The 5,768-nt window shown below is 39.6% G+C and overlaps 1 long non-coding RNA gene across 1 annotated transcript; it reads left to right on the plus strand.

Annotated features, from left to right (window-relative positions):
- The first annotated feature begins 2,504 nt into the window (after positions 1 to 2,504).
- On the plus strand, positions 2,505 to 5,420 carry LOC141000112 (uncharacterized). The gene is made up of 3 exons (XR_012179512.1): positions 2,505 to 2,648; positions 3,517 to 3,666; positions 5,288 to 5,420. It is a non-coding gene; the product is annotated as an uncharacterized lncRNA (long non-coding RNA).
- Positions 5,421 to 5,768: the final 348 nt, after the last annotated feature.

A 5,768-nucleotide genomic window follows, 5' to 3' on the forward strand; every position in this document is an offset into this window, starting at 1 on the left:
TTATATCCAGAGGTGGTAAAAGTACACAGTATCTGTACTCCAGTAGAAGTTCAAATACTTGGTAAAAGTAGAAGTACTGATTCAATTTGTTTACTCCAGTAAAAGTAATGGAGTACAGGCTCTGACATGTACTCATAGTATCAGAGTAAAAAGTCTCCCTCTGAAGGACATTTGTGGTCAAAACTAACTGAAGCTCACGTCATATTAATATAATTCAAAGACTATTAAAGTTAAAGGTAGAGTCAGTAGGATTTGTCCCAGCTGTTCCTGAACGCACCACAAAGATAGTTGATGGTTGAGTCTCATTCCCAGGACGTCAAACAGCCACATGTTGGGTTGGTAAAGCGTCCCGAGCAGCAACAAAGAGAGAAAATAAGAAAATCTCTGCAGATACGAGACACTAACACGCCTTTTCTCCCCATTCAGCCTCCCTCTCTGTCTGTTCACGTCTTCTTACGTCTTTGTTTCGTCTCGCTGCGTCTGCCGTGCGTGATGTGCTCTGATAGGTCGACATCAGTCTGGTGATGTTGGGAAGGCAGCGGCCTCTCCATTTTCCTCATACAACTCACAACTAACCGATAGCACGGGTTTCCCTATTTCATAATCCAAAAGGGGCTTTTACCTTTATCTTCTTACCTACTGGGGTTCTCGGGGAATTTCGGCTCTCAACTTATCCTTAATGAAGTTGCAGCTGTGACTCTGAAACATCAGTTTTATCAAACATGATCTGGGCCGGACTGGGAGACTTTTTCAGGCCATGAGTCAGTCATGTAACCAGGCCACCCTGGCCTTGCCCACACACGCATGTTCACACCCACACCTACATGCATGGGCACGCATGCTCAAAACAAACCAATCGTCTTGTCCTCCTCACATGCTACTGGCCTGAGTGGCCTCTGATTGGCCTGGCCTGCCTCTCTGACTTACGGCTGACCGGCAGCCTGTTAAAAAAAAAAAAAAAAAAAAAGAAAAAAGAGAGAGAGACGCAGGCCAGCAGGCCAATCATAGGCCGGCGCTTCGGGAATACTCCCGGTTCTCCCTATGGCCAGTCCGGGCCTGAACATGATGATGTGATGCCAAACACTGAGAAGGAAAAAACAGCAAACCCTTTGACTACTTGTTGATTTGGCACTGTCTGTATTACACACCGTGGAGATCATTGGATTTTGCTGTGTTTGTGTGCTCTCTCTGCTGTCGTGTACTGAGACTTGGGGATTTTCTGGGGTGTGTTTATTCCTGAGAAGTGATGAATTTAATGAAGAGCGGGAAACACAAGTGGACCTCCCGAAAGTATAAATAGAAAGTATAAGAAGTGAAGCAGATTTGACAGAAATCATGAAACTAAAGCAACTTCAGCTTCCTGTTTGATCAGACAGACAGAGTGGAAGGAGTGAAGTGACAGAGACGGTTTTGTCTCCATCAGGATCAAACTCAGAATGAAGATCCACCACGTTCTGTTCTTCTGCTTCATCTCAGGTGAGGACTGATGACCTGACTGTCTCTTTAACGCAGCACCACACACTGCTTTGGGACATTTTATTTGTTAATGTGGCTAAATGTTTGATGACACATGTTCTACAGTTGTTGTTGCTCCAGCTGATACAGAAATGATCATCTGTGTTCTGTGTTCATCTTTCCAACAGCTCTGTGTGGAGACACTGGGCTCGTCAGCGCAAAACTCAGCATTTTCACAGGAGCTGAGGGAGGAAGTGGTTCAATTAATTGCTATCCATCTCTGTCTGGAAACAAGAAGTTCTTCTGTGAAGAAGAATGTAAAGCAGAAGATATTCTCGTTAAAACAGAAGATGTCAGAGCTCAGAATGGCAGATTCAGCACTGAATATAAAGTAGAATCTTCTGGAAGAGGAGTTCTGACTGTGACCATCACAGATCTGACCAAGTCTGACGCAGGACGGTACAGGTGTGGTTCGGGCACTGATTTGGTTCCAGACTCATACTCGGACTTTGTGATCAGAGTTTCTGATGGTGAGTTTCTACTGAAAGTCTTTAAACCTGATTTATTTAGTGAATTCAACGATGTAGGAATATTTCTTTTATCTACATATGAAAACAATAGAATATATTATTATATATAAAAAAGGAATAAATGATTTATAAACTTTTTAAGACATTTGTGATTTGTAGTTCTGGACTATATTAATAAAAGATTTAATCAAATTATGGGAAGAATTGTAGTTATTCATGTTGTATGACCTTTCGGAGCAGCTGTCAGTGATGATCTGTGTTCATGTGAAGCAAGAAATACTGAGATCAGACTGCAGCATTTCACAGACAGTAACTGTTGACTGTTTCTCTTTTCAACAGAACTGCCGGGTGGAAGCACTAGTTTTTTCCGTACAGATACTGAAGGAGAGAATATCACATTGGGATGCCTCGATACTGTTCAGAGTAAACAGAAGTTCCTGTGTAAGGACAAATGTGAAACAGAAGAGGACATTATCATTGAAACTGATGCCAACAGAGCCCAGAGTGGAAGATACAGCATTGAATATAAAGAAGGATCTACATTTGGACTGCATGTAACCATCACAAATGCAAGCAAATTGGACACAGGATGGTACAAGTGTGGCTACGGCAGAGCTTTGTCTCCAGATTCATCCTACCCATTCTCGATCCTCGTCATTCCTGGTGAGTGTTTATTAAAATCACATGAATATGTACCTTTTCTCCAAAAGTGATCATGAAAAACGTGTTTGCTTCCTTTGTCATTTTATTTATTCTGCAAAAATGTTTTTTTAAATGACCTGACAACAGCAGAAATGAAAATATGACCAGAACGTTTATATTTAGCATGTAGAAAAACAATAAATAATTGGTTGAAAACCAAAAATAAAGTTAAAAGCATCACAAATACTTAAAAAGAGAACTACTACCTGTTTGACCTGCTGATAGAGAGATGACAGGGAATTAGAAGAGGTGGACGTGAACCTTCAGCCACAATAGCAACCCTAGCAGTACATTTCAATTATCTGCAGTTATGTTCACATTCAATATGTGGAAGGTCACATTAATACTTTTTTTTAATGTTGTTGGAAAAATACCATAATATGGATTACTGTTATTTGCATGTAAATTCTCTACATATCACAGGTTTATACACAAAAGTGTCCTCTATAGTTTTATCAATTTTAGGTGATATAAAGCCGTTCCACTCTTTTTGCATTGTTTTATTTCATTTTTATTGTATTTAGATGAAGTTAGAGATACTTTCTTTGTGTTCAGTAAAACTTAGACCTTCTGTCATCAACAAAAATCAAATCATCAGAATTAGCTGAACCATAAATTAACAAACATTGTAAACATATGTCCAGTATGTTCGTTGTGTATGATTGATGCCTTTAATTATGATACTTACTGGTTTTCGCACCTGACTGATTATCTTGTATTCCTACATTTTGTTATATTTGTATATATTTACACTCATTCGTACATGGTGGATTTCTCTGCATCAGTATCTATTCAGTATCTTATTTCATTGTCTTTTCATTGTCCACAGATCCGTCCAAACCAAACCAGACTCCACCACCTTTTTCAACATCAGTCCCATCAGCCTCCACACCAACAACGCAGAGTTTAAAACTCAGTTCAGAAAGTGTCATCGCCTCGTCGTCTTTTCCTAAAACCACCAACCAGCCTTCAGCTGCAGGTACGGTTCATTAAGACTGCTGACCATCAAACTCCACCTCCATCTCACCTTGAATTTTACAACACAGGTGTTTTCTTCACAGTAGTGCAAAGAGTGAGAGGAAGTTTAATGACGTAACACTCACCAGGTTTTGTGCATCATCCAAACTACATGAGACACATTTTCTTACAACAAGGAAATAAATTGCAATCATTTTCCTTCTTTTTGGACCCTGTGTACACTTCCTATCTCTCTCTCCCCCCTTCTCTCCCTCTCTCCCTCTACATATACTGTAGAGGAGTTCAGTAAAATCTATCATTAAGAAATGGAAGGAATATGGCACATGTGTAAATCTGCCTGAGCCTCCCTCACCAGTGTTTCTATCTCCCAGGTCGCTGCCCCAACAATCCGGTGTTGTGCCCACTTCACACGGGGCACCATTATGTAGTTTGGGTTAAATTTGGCTATCAATAATAATTAATGATTATCAGGGCTAATCATTAATTATGATTAATAATAAGATCCAATTTACATAAGATCACCTTGGGGCACCACCCTTGAAGAAGAGAAAAGATAGCCAATTCACCAAATCAGTCTCAGAAAAAGTACTAAACTGTTTGTAACTCTGATTAATAATTAACTTAATAACTACAACCAAGTGAAGAGTGTTTCAGCTAGTAATGGTCGAAGGATTTTGGAGTTCTTGACAGAGTAGAGGTTGGCAACATTCACTCTTGTACAGTATTAAATAGGCAGCTTGAAGGTTCAAAAGTCCTTTATTTACACAAAGATGAAAACACACTAACTAACATGTACTATATACAGGTAGGTGTGTGTGTGTGTGTGTGTGTGTGTGTGTGTGTGTGTGTGTGTGTATGTGTGTGTGACGTGATGCCAAGTTATGGAAGATGGTTAGTTGTATGCAAAGACCCTGAGTCTGTGTGAAACATCATTTGACTAACGTCGAATTAGCCGTCTAGGAGAGCAAACTACCAATAACCTGACCTGAGATCGTAATAACACTCAAACAGTGGACACACATAAATTGAACACATGTGCATTACATCAACCAGAGTTTAAAGTCATGTGCTTAGCCATGCTATGCTATGCTATCTAAGCCCAGTTCAACGTTACCAGTCTCTAAGAAAAGGTGCTGGTGGTTGCAGGAGAACGTTGGGATATACTATAATATGGATTACTGTTATTTGCATGTAAATTCTCTACATATTACAGGTTTATACACAAAAGTGTCCTCTGTGGTTTTATTAATTTTAGGTGATATAAAGCCGCCCCACTCTTTTTGTCTTGTTTTATTTCATTTTTATTGTATTAAGTTGAAGTTAGAGCTACTTTCTTTGTTTTCAGGAAAACTTAGACCTTCTGTCATCAACAAAAATCAAATCATCAGAATTAGCTGAACCATAAATTACCAAACATTATAAACATATGTCCAGTATGTTCGTTGTGTATGATTTATGCTTTTAATTATGATACTTACTGGTTTTCGCACCTGACTGATTATCTTGTATTCCTACATTTTGTTATATTTGTATATATTTTCACTTATTCATTCATGGTGGATTTCTCTGCATCAGTATCTCTTCAGTATCTTATTATTTCATTGTCTTTTCATTGTCCACAGATCCGTCCAAACCAAACCAGACTCCACCACCTTTTTCAACATCAGTCCCATCAGCCTCCACACCAACAACGCAGAGTTTAAAACTCAGTTCAGAAAGTGTCATCGCCTCGTCGTCTTTCCCTAAAATCACCAACCAGCCTTCAGCTGCAGGTACGGTTCATTAAGACTGCTGACCATCAAACTCCACCTCCATCTCACCTTAAATTTTACAGCACAGGTGTTTTCCTCACAGTAGTGCAAAGAGTGAGAGGAAGTTTAATGATGCAACATGCAAACCACATGAGACACATTTTCTTACAACAAGGAAATAAATTACCATCATTTTCCTTCTTTGTGGACCCTGTGTACACTTCCTGTCTCTCTCTCTCCAGTCTGCTCCAGTGTCCCTCACCCAGGTTACATCTGGGGTCTGGTTGTTTTACTGGTGGTTGTTTTTCTGCTGATCCTCTACATATGGAAGATGAGGAGGGACTTCAGGTCA

The sequence above is a fragment of the Pagrus major genome, chromosome 7 (assembly GCF_040436345.1).
Source record: "Pagrus major chromosome 7, Pma_NU_1.0".
NCBI classification, from domain to species: Eukaryota; Metazoa; Chordata; class Actinopteri; order Spariformes; family Sparidae; genus Pagrus; species Pagrus major.